The sequence below is a fragment of the Panthera uncia genome, chromosome B1 (assembly GCF_023721935.1).
Source record: "Panthera uncia isolate 11264 chromosome B1, Puncia_PCG_1.0, whole genome shotgun sequence".
NCBI lineage: Eukaryota > Metazoa > Chordata > Mammalia > Carnivora > Felidae > Panthera > Panthera uncia.
Genome location: NC_064811.1, coordinates 14395288 through 14412708, shown reverse-complemented (window position 1 = coordinate 14412708; position 17421 = coordinate 14395288). Strand labels below are relative to the sequence as shown.

General features: G+C 38.0%; 1 pseudogene; it reads left to right on the top strand.

The window, feature by feature from the left end:
• The first annotated feature begins 4597 nt into the window (after positions 1–4597).
• On the top strand, positions 4598–5944 carry LOC125922668 (tubulin alpha-1C chain-like; annotated as a pseudogene).
• The last annotated feature ends 11477 nt before the right edge of the window (positions 5945–17421 follow it).

Below are 17421 nucleotides of genomic sequence, written 5' to 3'. Positions count from 1 at the left end.
ATACCGGTTTAGGGGTAGAAAAATCTAGTTAACATTCCAGCATTGCTATACTGGGCTGTTTCAACCTGAACATTAGTAGGAATATATATATATATATATATATATATATATATATATATATATATTTCTTTTTCTTTTTTTTTAAGGAAGAGAGAGCATGGGAGGGGCAGAGAGAGAGGACGAGAGAAAATCCCAAGCAGGCTCTGCACTGTCAGCACAGAGCCCTTTGAGAGGCCTGAACTCATGAACCATAATATCCTGACATGAGCCAAAATCAAGGTCAGATGTTTAACCAAATGAGCCACCCAGGTTCCCCAGGAATTTATATTTTTAAAAAGCTTCCCCAGCAACACTGAATATAAAATTTGTAAATTAATGTACTATACTAACTATAAGCTTCGAAAGAACAAAAAACAAGTCTCTCTTTTCATAGTTTTGTCTCTAGTTTCTTGCAAAATCTACAGTACAGAATCAGGAATCAACATATACTGGTTGAATGAATAAATGATTATGATCTTCTGGAAAACACAGGTATTAATACTCATTACACAGATGTTGCAGATTAACAGAGATAAATGACATATATTACTGTGCAGAGAAGGTGCTCATTAAAGCACCATTCATTCATCTTATTTTATTTTGTTCCCGTTACAGTGTGACCAGTTTGTGAGGCATCAGAGCTACAAAGGTGACAAGACATTTTCCCCAAGTCGACCACAAAGAGACGCACAGTGATTGTATCATACTACAAAAAAATTAGAGTTTCAAAATTCACGTTTTCTTGGCACAGAGTCAATATATTAAACTATTTCTTGGATAGTTCACCATAAGGGAAACCTTAGTTGGCAAAATTAATGAGTTCAAAATCTCAATAGCTGAAATACAAGTGTTTCTGTATGGCCTAGAGGTGGTTTTCTTCCATATGTTATTTAGCCATGTCCTTCCTCAGCCATCCTCTAGGGTCTCTCTGTCTCTGTATTCAGCTGGAGGACTGCGGGACATGGAAAGAGAGCCGGAAGAGGATACAACCTCTTCCTAAACACCTCGCTTTGAAAGTGATGCATAACATTTCTGCCCACAGGCCACAGCAAAAGCTGACTGAAGGATCATACCTAGAGGAAAGGGAATCTGGAAAATGAAGCCCCTCCCTGAGAAACTGCTTTGCAGAGATACCTTCTTGCTGTGCAAATCTGGTGGGCAATTTTAAGCATTTGTGCCAGAGGGGCCCACAATGGGTCAAGCACGGCCTGCCTGAGTCAGGAGAACTTCACAGAAGTGGTAGCACATGGTCTGAGACCAGAATAAAGAATAGGCGTTATCCAGTAGATAGGTAAGAATATCCCAGAGGAAGTGAGCAACATGTGCAATGGCCAGCAGGTTAGACACAGAAGATGTTAACAGGAAATAAGGGAGCTTCCATCTTGGTTCTATACTGACTGTGTGATAGTGAATAGTGGATGACGAGTCTGGAGGGACAGCTAAGGAGCTGAAGATGAAGAGCCTAAATGTCATTATAGTAACACCCTATCTTCTCATTCAACTCTCCCTTCCCCTCAGTTTCCATTGATTGGGTCCAGGTCCTCACAAACAATCATTCTCATTCTTGCTCATTCATGAGGATCATCTGCTTGCTACACAAGGCCACTGAGAGTGAAATCTTTACTATTCAATGACTGACCTTTTAATTCTCCCAATTGCCTGTGTAGATAAAGCCTGGTCATGTGTCTCAGCCAATTGGCCCTCTATTGAGAAGAGCAGTGCAAGTTTCTCTCATTGACACAGACATGACTTGAACACACCAAGGACATGGGCAAGGGGGCTGTTCATATAGCGTCTACTAATTAACTGCCTTTTGAAACGTAGGCAGTTCAGTGTATTGTGTCCTGGTATTGTGTTTCCTCATCGATACCCTTCAGCCGAGAGAGTTCAATCCCCAGTGACAGCAATATGTTCATTTATTTTTAATATTCCATGACCTACTCAGGGTTATGGCCTCATTAAAAAACGATTGATGTCTTTGGCATAAGCCTGTGAAGTGTCCTTGTTGCCTGCATTTAAACATGATGAAGAAAGAAAAAAATGAAAAAGGGTTGCCCTAGATCTTTCCAAGACTGTAACAAAAACTGACAAGAGTAATTGTTTGCTACTTTGGGGACTTACAAAAATAGATAACCAATCAAATAAGGTCAGTAAATTTTGTTTCTTCTATATGTGGTTGAAAAGGTGTTATTTTTAAAGTTTTAAATAGTTACCATTAATGGGAAAATCTGGCTTCTTATTAAATTGGTTTAATTAATTTTCTGTATAATAATAGGATATGAGAATATGTGGAATCTTTTAAAACTTATTTATGTAAATCCCACAGACCATCTTTTCATTGATCTCTCTATAAATACTGTACTGGGGAGACTCATGAATAATGTGCATAAGTCTGCATGGTCCAGACTAAAATTTTAAGTACTGACAGCTGTCAAGAAAATGTGACTATTTGTAGATTGTGTGGAAATTTACAGACAGTTACAGTAAAGATACGACTTTAAACAGAACATATGTTTGCTCTTGTGGTTGTTGATAACTGATATTTAAAATGATGTGTTTCTCCTAAAGCCCTTCTTTGTCCTGTAGAATTTTCTGAATGACACAAGAAAATTACATCCTGCTAAGCATCCTTTTGCTAATACCTCCATTGTATGACAAACTGATTATTTGAAAACTGGATGTCAACATTTGGTGCATATGTTAGCCCAAGCACTAAGTATCCAGTGTATACAAAGAGTGCCTCGGGAGCTGAGATGCAATGATCAACAAGCTAAGATCCCTGACTTTGACACATTCATAGTTTAGCAGGGAAGAGGAGTATGTAAAAATGATTCTACTGAATTTACATAAATGTTAGAAGAAAGATGAACACAAAGCCCTCTGGCAGCAGAGGCAGACAGGAGAATGAAAAGAAATTTGCAAAGGACTTTAGGGTTATATAAATCCAGATTAGAATATCAGACCCTTTACTTCTCTGTTACCTGTGAATGGTGTGATCTTGAGATTCCCATTTTACTTCTCCAATCTCATGGAGATATTTAAAGTACATGATGTTATTAAAAATAATCCAGCAAATGGCTGAAATGATGTCGGACAGAGTATATTCCTCCAAGTGTTTGTTCTTGAAAGGTCTTGAAAGAAAAGTAAAAGTTTACTAGGTAGAGAAGAAAGGGAAGAGGAATATTCTAGGGCAGAGGAAAAAGATGTGAAGGTACAAAGCTGTATGAGATTAGTGACTTAGGGTTCCATTTCCTTTTCTTCAAACAAAAGAGAAAAATAGCAAATTCCTATTTAAGAATAAAATAAGAAAAAATAATGCTTGTTGAACACTGTCTAAAAAACTTCATAAAGCTTCAAGTTCAGTACATCCTATTTTACCAACAAAGAAGCTGAGATGCCAATATATGAATTAACTTGCTCTGGATTATTAGACTAAGTACCAAAGCCTACAGAACACTGACAGAACCAATTGCTGGCCAGGTTGTGGAGTAACAGAAACTCTAATTCACTGTTTATGGGAATGTAACATGGTACAACCACTCTGGAAACCAGTCTGGCAGTTTCATACTAAATAAACATACTCTTGCCGTATGATCGAGCAATCCTGCTCCTTGATATTTACCCAGATGGGTTGAAAACTTACATTCACACAAAAACATGTACACAAATGTTTACAGTAGCTTTATTCATAACTACCAAAACTTGAAAGCAATGAAAATGTCTTTCAATAGGTGAATGGGGGTAAGGGGGAAACAGTGTCACCTCCAGTGCTGAGTAAAGAAAAGAGCTATCAAAACCTTGTTAAGTTAAGAGATTAACTTAAATGCATATTACTAAGTGAAAAAAGCCAATTCATGAAAGCTATATGCTGTATAATTCCAACCATGACATTCTGGAAAAGGCAGAACTATTGAGACAGCAAAAAGATCAGTGGTTGCCAGAGGTTGCTAGAGTCAGGGGTAAGAATGATGGACAGATAACAGAAGATGTTTAAGACAGGAAAAATACTCTGTATGAAACCCAATAGTAGATAAATTTCATTGTACATTTGTGCAAACACAAAGAATGTTTAACACTAAGAGTGAACAATCATGTAAACAAGGGACTTTGGGTAATTATGATGTGTCAATGTATGTTCATCATCAATTTTAACAAATGTACCACTCTCTTAGGAGCTATTGATAATGGGAAAGGCTGTGTTCATGTGTGGGGGCACAGGGGTATAGGAAACTCTCTGTACCTTCCCCTCAATTTTGCTGTGAACCTAAAACTGCTCTTAAAAAAATAAACTCCTAATAAAAAAATAATAAAATCTAAAATTCATGTCCACTTAATCTTATCTCCAAAACCTATGCTATTTTCATCTCATTAAAACTTGGACTACGATTTAACAATTCTAATTGGCACTGTATTAGGGAGAGAATTCTTATCACTCAAAAGTATGAATCCAATATAAAAAATATCTCAGGTCACTTCTCCACCAGACTCCTTGGTAGCTGTCAGTGGGAGATCCTTGTCATTGTCCCCTCACCTCCTCTAACCCCAAGGAGCCCTAAAAGTCTCAATCATGTGTGAGTATATCTCCATACATGTTGGCCAGGCTGGTGTTCAGAATGGCAATGCCTGCTGGGAGCTCTATCGCCTGTAACACAGCATCCAGCCCAATGGCCAGATGCCAAGTGACAAGACCACTGGGGGAGGAGATGACTCCTTCAACACCTTCTTCAATGAGATGGGTGCTGGAAAGCAAGTGCCCAGGGCAGTTTTTGCAGACCTGAAACCCACAGTCATTGATGAAGTTCACACTGGCACCTACTTCCAGTACTTCCATCATGAGCAGCTCATCACAAGCAAGGAAGATGCTGCCAATAACGATGCCCGAGGACACTACACCATTGGCAAGGAGATCACTGACCTTGTGTTAGACAGAATTCGTAAGCTGGCTGACCAGTGCACAGGTCTTCAGGGCTTCTTGGTTTTCCACAGCTTTGGAGGGGAAACTAGTTCCATGTTCACCTGCCTGGTGGAATGTTTCTCTCTCGATTATAGCAAGAAGTTCAACCTGGAGTTCTCCTTTTATCCAACCCCTTATGTTTCCACAGCTGTAGTGGAACCCTACAACTACATCCTGACTACCCACACCACCCTGGAGCACTTTGATTGCACCTTCATGGTAGACAATGAGACCATCTATGACATCTGTTGTAGAAACCTTGATATTGAACACCCAAACTGTACTAATCTTAACCGCCTAATTAGCCAGATTGTGTCTTCCATTACTGCTTCCCTCAGATGGAGGGAAGCCCTGAATGTTGATCTGACAGAATTCCAGACCAGCCTGATGCCTGATCCCTGCATCCACTTACCTCTGGCCACATATGCCCTGTCATCTCTGCTGAGAAAGCCTACCATGAACAGCTTACTGCAGCAGAGATCACCAATGCATGCTTTGAGCCAGCTAACCAGATGGCTCCAAATGTGATCCTTGCCATGGTAAATACATGGCTTTCTGCCTGTAGTACCATGCTGATGAGGTTCCCAAAGATGTCAATGCTGCCATTGCCACCATCAAGACCAAGTGTACCATCTAGTTTGTGGACTGGTGCCCCACTGGCTTCAAAGTTGGCACTAATTACCAGCCTCCAACCATGTGGTACCTGGTGGAGACCTGGCCAAAGTACAGGCAGCTGTGTGTATGCTGAGCAACACCACAGTCATTGCTGAGGCCAGGGCTCGCCTGGACCACAACTTTGACCTGATGTATGCCAAGCATGCCTGTGAGTACTGGTATGTGGATGAGGGCATGGAGGAAGGAGAGTTTTCTGAGGCCCATGCCTTTGAGAAGGAGTATGAAGAAATTGGAGCAAATAGTGCTGAGAGAGAGGATAAGGGTGAAGAGTATTAACCTGCCTGCTACAATTTTACACTCTGTTGTCCTGGGACTATCTTAGGACTTCTTGGAAGCTGTCCATTGTGGCCCTAACTTGTGAATAAAAGTGATGTTTCTATTTTAAATGTCAAAAAAAGAAATCTCAGTCAAGTTGGTTGTTGACTGAATTATCCAGCAGTATTTTATTTAATACTTAACAGCAAGGATGTATAATTATCTCTGTATAGAAATTGAGGCTCAGAGAAATAATACTGAAGTCCTTAAGCATAAATGAGAAAACTGAGAAATCTAAAACTTTGGGGTCACCAGCTCACAAGCGGTAGAGTTAAGAATCAAACCCAATTCTATCTGACTCCAAATCCCCATGTCTTTTCCACCACATCTGGATGCCTCTTTTGATTTATAATTTGGCCAAAAACTATACCTATATAAAATTGACTGCATCTGGACATATCTAACAGTCCCTTGGACTGCTGTCTTGTATATATCACTGAAAATGATCCATAACTCTCTTTCATCAATCTTCTTTTGGGAAGAACTGTATTTAAATAAACTGACCAAAAAATGAAAGGGAAGTTCAGAATGACTGGCACTATAAAAACCAGGAAAATTACAAAGTAAAATCCCCCAGCATCATTCCCCTCTGTCTAACATGTGGACTCTGATGGTCTTTGCCCCCATTCTATATTAGTTAAGTCAGAATGTGCTTCTCCAAAGAAACTTTTTTAGCCCAGATGAAATAGTATCCCGAAAAGCTGATAAAACAAATAATCTTTAAACCAGGTAATATCAAAACAGCAGCTCTCAGGCAGTTAATACAAATACAACCACAATCCAGACACTCAGATTTCAAAACAGTTTTTCTCTTTACAAACATACTGATTTCAAATTTAGCAGTAGTATCAAAAGTGGGCTTGAAAATAAGATTACATATAATAATATATAATATAATATAATTAATATAATTATTAATATAATATAATTACATATAATTACATATTAATTAATACTATATTAATATATATTATATTATATTATATATAATGTACCTATACATATATAAATAAGATTTGTATGTACCATACATAAGAATGATTTATATATAGGCATGCCTGGGTGGCTCAGTCAGTTAAGCCTCAGACTCTTGGTTTCAGCTCAGGTCATGATCTTACAGTTCCTGAGATCAAGCCCCGAATTGGGTGCCCCTCCCCCTGCTCACACTCTCTCTCTCAAAATAAATAAACAAAATATTTATATACAAACATATAAGTATATAATATAGTACATATAATGTACACAGTATATAATATGCGATATATGTTACATCAGATAGATCTTTCTCCTCAGGTCACTTTCAGAAATACAATATCTGAAATACAAATCACAGTTGTGGCTGTGATGTTGCTGTGGTTAGCCGTATCAGAGATTATGTGAAGAATGAGAGGAATTAGACCCTTGAATGGCTGGGATCTATTTTCCCTATTCAGTTACTGTTCCTATTCAACAGATAACTAACATTAACTAAGCACATTCAATGAGCCAAGTGTAAGAATGTTCATGTATTTTTCTACACAGTCCTTACACCATCCTTAGGAGACCTTGCTAATTTTGTCTCTATGCTATAGATGACAAAGCTGTAACACTAATAAGTTAAGTTACTGCTTATGTTCTTGTAGCTGATATGGAAGAGAGAAGCAGGATTAACAGCCAGGCAATCTGGCTTCAGAGTCTACATTTGATTTCCTCTCCAAGTGCTCATTTAGTGTATACTACATAGTAGATACTGTGCCAATGCTTTCACTACCATTTAATACTTTCATTCTTTTACCTCCTGGCCACCTGCATTTGAGACAGCTCAGGTAACTGACCGATCAAACGCATCACTCCTTTTTCTCTCCCCTATCACCTTAGAAAGCTTGGATAAGGAGTGGTCTCTGCAAAACGGGACATGAGGTTGTGGAAAATGCTCTAACGTACTCTAAGAAGTGTCTTGTGCTCCCAAAGTAGCTTTTGGTTAGGGGTGCAAAACAGATAACAAGGCATGCAGCCTTTTGAAGTCCAACCAGATGAAGGAACAATCGATGGCCAGCTGCAGAGCTCAGACCTACAAAACTCCTCCGCCAATTCCCAGTCATCTTCCCAGGGAGCCACATTGTTCTCATCAGCATGCTCCATAAATTTTGCAGTAGGATGCGAGCTGCTGGCTTGAAGCTGACACTGATTGAAAAACCTCGCCCCAGGCCAACGGCTGTAAGAAGAGAACTTGGGGGTCCAGAAGGAAACACCGAGGCTTGTTGTTCAGCAGATTTGTCAGCATTTAGAGATCACAGGAGAGATAGAGAACACCAAGATAAGGCTAATTCCCCCAAGGGGAAATATTGTGGGGCTATAATTTCTTTTTCTTTCTTTCCTTCTTCTTCTTTTCTTTTCCTTTTTTTTTTTTCTTTTTTGTTACTTTGGTCAAGCAAAAACAAAAATTCAGTATCAGGCAGGTTATTCTTGGTAGTTACAAAAGGATATTAAGGAGATTAGGTCTGCCAGGGTTTTTTTATTTTTTTTCTCTTTACCTTCCAGTGAACTTTCTCCTTTCTCCCTTCAAGCAATAGAGGGTGACTAGGCTACAGAAACCAGGTTTTGTCTCATTAGAGAGTAGCCAAGGGCTCTCTAAACTCATAAAGCCAGAGAAAGATCACAGATAAAACAAGAGAGGACATTCAGGTGGGGATGACAAGAGAGTGCCGAGAGGGTTATGTTAATAATTATAGTCTGACAGTAGGAATGAGACCCCTATTAAAAAAAAGCTACTTTATGATATCTTAACAGCACTTTCAAAATGTGCATAATAAAGCCAATTTTGAAGTTTCCCACCTCCCTTCCCCAATAAACCTAACAGTTCTCCCCAGGAAGTTATTCAAAAAACAAAAGTAAATACTTTCCTTTTTCAAGCAGAACTGAGTCATTTTTACAACAGGAAGAAAATGAAATAAAACATGCACTATAATGCATCGAGATTGCCTTCTTTAGCATGCTAGAAATTCTGGAGGGCACATGTTTGGATCCATAAGGCAATTTCCCTTGCTAAAAAGCTTACAGTTCACTCTTTCCAAGCTCTCTCTGAATTCGACTCTAACCATTCCAGGTCTTTCCTTTCTATCTCTCCCTTGCTTTTCTATCACATTCCCAGGTATCTGTCAGTGGACAGTTAAGTTGTTTCACGACTTAAACACTTTAGTGTTTATTTGTTCATGCTACAAATTTTCCAACAGACACCTGGGGATGAACACTGGCTGGTAGTAATGTAAAAATGAGAAAAATCGGGTCCTCACTTTGATTAAATCACAGCACTGGAAAAATAGATAGATGCATAAATGTGTAATTACACATTGTGGAGCGTTATAATGTAATGTTTATAAACACATTCCATGAGGTCCAGTGCACCTGGCTTTGAACATTACCCTCTTCACTTATTAAGTACATTGACCTTGGTTAAGTTACTTAAGTTTTCTGAACCGTGATTTCTTCAGTAAAGTGAAGATTAATGCTCACTTCAAAGGGTTAAAGCAGCAATGAAAATAAATGTGGTGTATAAAATGCTTAATAGTGAATATTCTAGTAATGTGGCACATAATATGTTAGATAAGTGAAGTATTGTGGAGGGGCATGGGAAGGTCTGACACAGCTAAGGCTTCCCACAAGATGTAAAATTGGAGGCTGGGTCTAAAACAGGTATCACAGGCAGAGATGTAAAAGGTAGCTAACGGGACATCCTAAAAGTGAAATCCATATGCAAGTACACAGAATGACAAGTAATTATTTGTGACTGAAGTGTAGGTTCATACTGGGTGATAGAAGCAAATGACACTCGAAAAATGAGTTGGGAGAAGACTATGAATGGACTTCTGTTCCATGCTAAGGAATTTTAATCTCTGAAAATGGGAAATAATTAAAGCTCTATCAGAAGTAATATAAAATCGCAGAAGCCTCCTTTAGAAAGGGAAATGTGGAGCTCAAAGTGCTGTGTAGTCCATGGGTAAGAGTAGGAGGAAGCTGGGGGCAGAAAACCAGTTCAGGGATATAGCAAGAATCTATATATAATATTTAGATATTATATATACATATATATGTGTATATATATATATAAATTTATATTTTATGTAAGCATGTTTGTATTATATAATAATACAGATACAATAAAACCTACATGTATACATTAACATAAAAGCAGTAAAACCTAAAATCGAGCAGTAGTAATAAAAATGAAAATAGTGGGGGTGCCTGTGTGGTTCAGTAGGTTAAGTGTATGACACTTGATTTTGGCTCAGGTCATGATCCCAGGGTTATGGGATCTAGAGCCCTGTGTCAGGCTCTGTGCTGGGCATAAATACCTCTTGGGATTCTCTCTCTCCCTCTCCCTCTCCCTCTGCCCTCTCCCCCAACTCATACATTCTCTCTCTCTCTCTCAAAATAAATAAACATTTTTAAAAAAAGAAAGTAGGGATGGGAGTGACAGAGAAGAACACAGGAGGGGCGCCTGTGTGGCTCAGTCGGTTAAGTGTCCGACTCTTGGTTTCAGCTCAGGTCATGATCTCAGTTGTGAGAGACCATGCTTATGTTGGGCTCTGCACTGACAGTGTGGATCCTGCTTGGGATCCTCTCTCCCCCCTCTCTCTCTGCCCCTCCTCTGCTGGTGTGCGCGCTCTCTCTCGCTCTCTCGCTCTCTCTCTCTCTCTCTCTCTCTCTCTCATAAATAAATAAATAAATGAAAAAACAAACAAGCAAACAAAGTTAAGAAAAAAGGAACAGAGGAACTTTATGACTGAGTTGATATAGGTGATTAGGAATGTGGATATGCCAAAGGCATTTCCAAGGCTTATAGCCTGGGAAACTGAATGATTTGTGATACCCTTCATGATTATATATAATTCAAGATAATAGACAGAGGGAGTATGGTGGTTTGGATTATTATTCCCCAATTCTTTATGGTCACCCCATATATGGCCACACCCTTTACAAGGTGACTTTGCTGTACCTCCCACTGAAGGTAGGTACCTTTCCTTGTTTCACTGATGTTGAGCTTGGCTATGTGATTTACTTTGGCCAATGGAATAGGGATCAAAGTGTCAGTACACCAACTGCAGGCTGAGGCTTTAATAGCTATCGTTTATTTCTACTCAGACTGATGTATTCATTTTAGGGATGCACTAGGAGAAGTGCACACTCCAGGTCGCTTTCGGTCCAAAAAGAATGAGAAAACACATGAAGCATACACAAGTTCAATCCATAACCTAGGGAAAATCCCAGTCCAGCCCAGCCAAGTGACAGCCTGAAGCAAGCTTCTCGAACTAACCTGCAAACCCTATAAGCAAGAAAAATAAATAAATTCTTACTGTTATATACCTTTTTTTAATTTGTTTACTTAAAAACATTTTTTTAATCTTTATTTTTGAGAGAGAGAGACAAACAGAGTGTGAGTGGGGGAGGGGCAGAGACAGAGAGGGAGACCTAGAATCCGAAGCAGGCTCCAGGCTCTGAGCTGTCAGCACAGAGCCCAATGTGGGGCTTGAACTCACAAACTGCGAGATCATGACCTAAGCCAAAGTTGGACGCTTAACCAACTGAGCCACCCAGGCACCCCTATACTTTCTTTTTTTTAGTTGCAGCATGATAATATTATAAAATATTTTATTATAAAATATTATAAATATTTTATATTTTATTTTATTTTAATTTTATTTTACTTATGCCTTCTTGAAATAGTGTTTATTCAGCACTATTGTGGCAATAGTCTCCTGACAGAAACAGTGACATTTGAGTATTTGGTTCCAATTTGTTCCCAAGGCCCAACTATCTCTCCACCCTTGGATTTTCTGAGCTGCCACAACAGTACTTCAATTAGTCCTTTTTTTTTGTTTTCTGAAGTGGAGTAGAGTAGTTTCTGTTATTTGTCACCCACTGAATTTTATTAGACTTAAAATTCTGTGAGATATTTTAATCTTAATTATCTTTCCAGATACAATAGTAGAATAATGAGGCCACATGTTGGACCAGGAATTACGGATAGGAAAGGACCATTTCATGAAAGATTTAGTCAATTTGTGAATTAATTAATTAATTACAGAGTGAATTCCATAGCTATAGACTATATAGCTAAGCATCTTGAAACCATATTTCATTGAGGAGTAACAAAAGGACTGAATTAAAGAGTATGGGTAATATAAATATTTAAGATGTGGTTAAATAAAGAATGGATTGAGAAGGAATATGAATGTAAAGAGACTAAGAAATAAGGGTGCTGTTAAAGCAAAATAAGAGTTTTATGAAAGAGGAAGTGGTAAACAATATCAAATAGCAATTAGGTTAGATAACCGTTAGCAGAATTAGATTATGAGTGAATTTTCCCTCTGAGCAATTACAGTTATGTTTGTGCCAGAGGAGTCTGAGAGTCTTTGCAGAGAACAAACTTTCAGAGAGAGGAAAAGCCTTCCAGATACTAAAACGTATCTGGAAAGGAAAAAATGAGCGGGGGGCGAGGGGGGGGTGGTTAGAGAGGACAGGAAAGAAGGAAAAAATTGACAAGCCCCAAGGTTGTGCTTAAAACATTTCCTGCACATGAGTTGATTCTCCTCTACTTCAATTTCTAGTAGACTGAGATTGGTGATTAAATCAAAGCAGTTTCTATTTATGTATTTACATTATAATGAGTCATGCTGTGTACAAATGAATTCTTTAGAAAATGTAGTGTTTAAAATTTTGTCCCATTTTTTTTGTCTTTAAAATTCCCACATTAAAAACTCTACTCAATTCTTACTAAACATGAATAGAGGCAAATAAAACCGATTATGTGATCATAGTTTTTGTGTCTAACAAACTAGCCTTGGCTTACTTAGGCATTTTATCTACCATAGGAAAACAAGTTTCAAATTGGATACTAGAACACATTGACTGTCCTTAATTGGATCTGTCCAAATTAGCTGAATTTACTTTAAAAACAGATGTGCTACGAATGTACTCACTGAATGGCCATGAAGGGAGAGAATTTTTATGTCTCTTTTTATAATTATGTTTCCTGTATATAGAACAGTGTCTGACATATAGCGGTTTTTAAAGAGTGTCTATTGAATGAATCAATAAGTGAACATGTGTCTTTGGTTTGTTTGCCCTCTCTCAGTCTTAAGTCTTGAACAATATGCTCTCAAGGTTTTCCTCTCTCCCTCTGCCTTTTTCCTCTGTTTCAATTAGTAAAATCTGGATAGGAATTTCCACTATGATGAGAATACACTATAGCGTATGTATGTATATATGTTTATACGTTTATAGTTATTATGCTTACTCAGTAATAGCACCCACATAACAATGTTCTTGAAAGAACTTGCAATCAGTCTTGTTTCATGCTTCTTTTGGAGTAAATATTAAAGTAGATGAGTAGAGCAGTAAGTGTATCAAGGTGGTGGTATGGTCGTACTCAGTGGAATGCTAGAGTACTGGAGTACCAGGAGAATCCATCTGGTTTTAGAAGTTAAAGTATAGGGACAGTTTTCACATACTCTATCTCTGCCCCTGACAAAGATTAACAGGACTTTGTCAGGTTGTCAGAGTCACAAGCAAACAGGGTAGAATTCAAGGCAAGCCTCCTTACCTGGATAAAAACAGGAGTGTCTATCAGAGAATGGCACAATAAGTCAGAGAGAGTAATCAGAGCCAAGACCAGAGTCAGGCTATAGTTTGGGAAAGCACATCTTCAGGGGGGGTGTGAAGACCGCCTACTGGATTAAGATTACCACTGTAAGATCTTATCTGACCAACTAGGTTTGGACATTAAATGGGATTGAGTCTGCAGGCCTGGAGACCAGCAGTAGCTGACTTTCCCTGTGGCCAGGAAATATTGGTAGATGCTCTCCTTGTGAAAGCCCAGATAAGACCACTGCCCTGTATTTACCATGCAATCTGGAAGGGATATCCAAGACATGATAGTTTGTTTTTAAATTTATCTCCTAAACCTCTGAACCTCTGAATATTTTCCCGTTTTTTCTAACACACTGTAAACTTTGCTAAGAATGTTTTAATGCAATGGTTTGTTTTGACAAAATAAATTTCTGTTTCATTTACATTTATTATAATTTATAGAATGTCTGATATCTGGGAGTTCATTGAGGTTCATTCAAGTTCTTTGGGTCAGGAAACAGGCCATTTCTGGAGACCATTTCAATTTGGGGCAATGTAAACATCAGATACTATAACTAGACAAAAATTTCAAGTGCAGCTAAACTAATGTCTACTAAAGAATATTTTCTGTGGTTTCTTAAGTGAGAAAAATATCAAATAATATCAAATAATGTTGAGAAATGCCACACATTTCCTCCTTTTTTGAAATTTCTCAAAGCATATTAGATTTTAAAATGTGAAAACTTTACTTCAATGAAGACTATGTATGTTTCAGCCACCTTCAAATAGTGAACCATAGACCACTTTATGTGCAACGCATCAATAAATAACTAGTAGAACACTAGTAGCACTGAATAGCTGAAGTCATTTAAATGTGAACATTTTGTTCTCTTTATTTCAGGAGTTTGAGGGGTCCTTAGCACAAGGATCTGTTCTTTTTCTTCTTGTTTTCTCATTCTACCCATCTTCCATTTGGGACTGTCTCTGCTTTGGCTTCAACTATTTCCCACACCAAGCTGAAACTGACTCCAAGAAACTTTACTTGATTTACAGAATTTTTCTGAGGCCCATACTCTCATCTTTAACTACTTTCTGGACTTTTGCCCTTGGTTGTCGTACTAGAACACTTAACTACTCATTCTATGCCTCCCCCAACCTCTTTCCCATCAGAATGGATTACACCAACATACACTTGAGAATTCTTGAATTCCCTCTCCTATGTTACTTCCTCATCATCCCATTAAAACAGTCTCAAAACCCTGTCACTTTCACCACCAAAGAGCTTGCAAATCTTCATCTCTTCTTGCACACATTAACACAAAAGAGTTATATTAATTTGAGTTTCCTGTGACAACAAAATCTGAGACAGGGACTTGAGTGAGGGTAGTTGATTGGTGAGGTGATCCCAGAGCAGGAATAAGAGAGCTGGAAGAGTGAGCCAGTGAAGGAAGAAAAATCAATCAAAGCTGTGTTACTGTGCTGCTTCCCTCTGTGGGTAATGGAGCTCAGTGGTGCCGGGGAGGCTCTGCAGAACCATGGAGAATGAACCTCAGAATTTTCCCTCTGAAGGACGGGAAGTGGGTCTTTATTCCTTCTCCCCCTCCCATATCCCTTCTCCTTTCCCATTGAAAGGGTGGCCCCAGGAATGTTAAATCTCCAGAACTTCTGAGCTACTCTGCAAATAAGTTCTGAGACAGAAAAGCTGACATAAGTGAGGTGCTTGAAATAGCGTGCTGTCCCAGGGCACAGAACTGCCCAACAGAGCTTCAGGGGAAACCAGCATAGTGGGTAAAGGAAGCAGTGTTTGCTAAACAGCCTTTTAACTACTCTTATCTATTTAACTAATCTAGGCTTGCCCCTCTGGAAACCATTCTTCACCCTGTCTCCAGAACAATCATTCTTACATCTGTATCCATCAATGCAACACAATTTCTTAAGTGCATTCTCTTTGCCAGGTACTGCTCTATGTGTTGGTGAACAGGACCAGGACCAGTTTTTTAATTTACACTCTAAAAGGACACAGATAAAAATAAGCAAGACAGCAAGGACAACATAATATCAGAGAGTGGTAGATCCAATGTAGATAATTAAAATGAGTTTGTATAAAAAGACTGGGTATAAAATGAGTTTGTATAAAAAAGACTGGGTAGGTACTTGAAATTACCTAGAAAACTATTACAAAGAAAAAAAAGACAAATGACTTAGTTTGGCTCACTAGAAGTGGGTGTGCAGAGGAGTGTATGGGTTCAAAATACGTTTAGGAGTTAGTGGAGTGAGAGTGAATTGGATATGAAGGCAAGGGAAAAAGAAAAACAAGAAAGATGCCTAAATATTTGGTTTGAGCACTCAACAGATAGCATTACCATTTTTTGAGACAGGGAAGCCTGGGGGAAGAGTGAGTCTCAGGAAGAAATAATGGGTCTCTGTTGACCCATGTTAAACTTGAGATTATTATTAAGGTATATGTGTGGAGGTAAACTTAAATGTGAAATTGTTACTCTCTCACTTAAAAATTCTTCTAGAACTCTATTTGCCCTCAGGATAAAGACCAAACTTGTTAGTAAGACACATAGTGTGCTTACAAAACCATCCTTTTCGTCCAACTACATATTCTAACATTTAGTCACATTGATATCTATTTGCAAGTCTCAAAATGTCACGTTCTCTTCATGCCTCTCTATATGTTGCTTCCCTACAACATATTTCTATTCTTTCTTATTCCTTCACTCTCTTCCAAACTTGGTCCTGGTTAATCCTTTGCAGACCTTTCCTGACAACCCTGTCCTGAGTTGAGTTCATCCAATCCTGAGTTGCAAACACCTCACCTTCAGTCTGTGTTCTCTGTACTTGTGTGTAACATAATGCTTAACACATCATGTACTGTATTTTCCTCCATTCTTCATTTATTTTCCCCATTAGTTGATGTGCAGGAAATTTGTATTTCCGGTGTTTAACACTTTTCCTCAATAGTATTAAATAGCTGATTCTGGTGCTTGAGTAAATCAATTAAGAAAAGAATAAATGATAGATGAGTGGAAAAAAGAGAGACAGTTGAACATCACACATGTTCAGTTAGCTACACATTCTTGAGTATAATATAATGTTAGTTTTACTCTATTCATTAGGGTTCTTTCTTTGGAGGTTTATAATGTCATGTTTGTAATTAATTAGAAAACTTCTTACTTCTACTTAGTAGTTAAAATTTATAACTATGTATATAATAAATAGTAAGCTGAAGAAAATATTGAACAATTCATTTTCATTTATTATTTGTACCTACTTCCCCTCCCCTCAAAAAGGGTAATTTAATGTAGCAAACTGAGATAAATATAATAAAAGGATAAATTACACTTTGAAGAAGATGAGGAAATCAGGGAAGATATAATTTAAGGGTCAGTAAACAAAATAAAGCCATCAGTCAACTAAATAGCCACAGGGTTCAAAGCTAGCCAAAAGGCATAGACATATTTGGAAATATGATTTTTAAAAGTCAGTTCAAAATGGAATCATCAGTTTTAAAACAGTTACAGTTTCCATAGGAAAAAAAGCAAATAAAAAAAATACTGAAGTTAAGTAGAATATTTCTGAACCAAGCAACAAATATATTCCCTCTGAAGAAGAGAATGGTGTGCTCAAGTAGGTTTATTTAGAATAAATTCTAGTGTTCTTTCCCTTATAGAATAATATGATTCAATGATAACAGTTGTAAGGCTAGGTTTGTGGGTCAGTCCAGGTTCAATCAGAGAAGGAGAATCTCTGGGATATATATTTAATGAGAAGATTTGTTACAGATATTTGACCATATGCAATTGTGAGAGCAGGATAAGCAA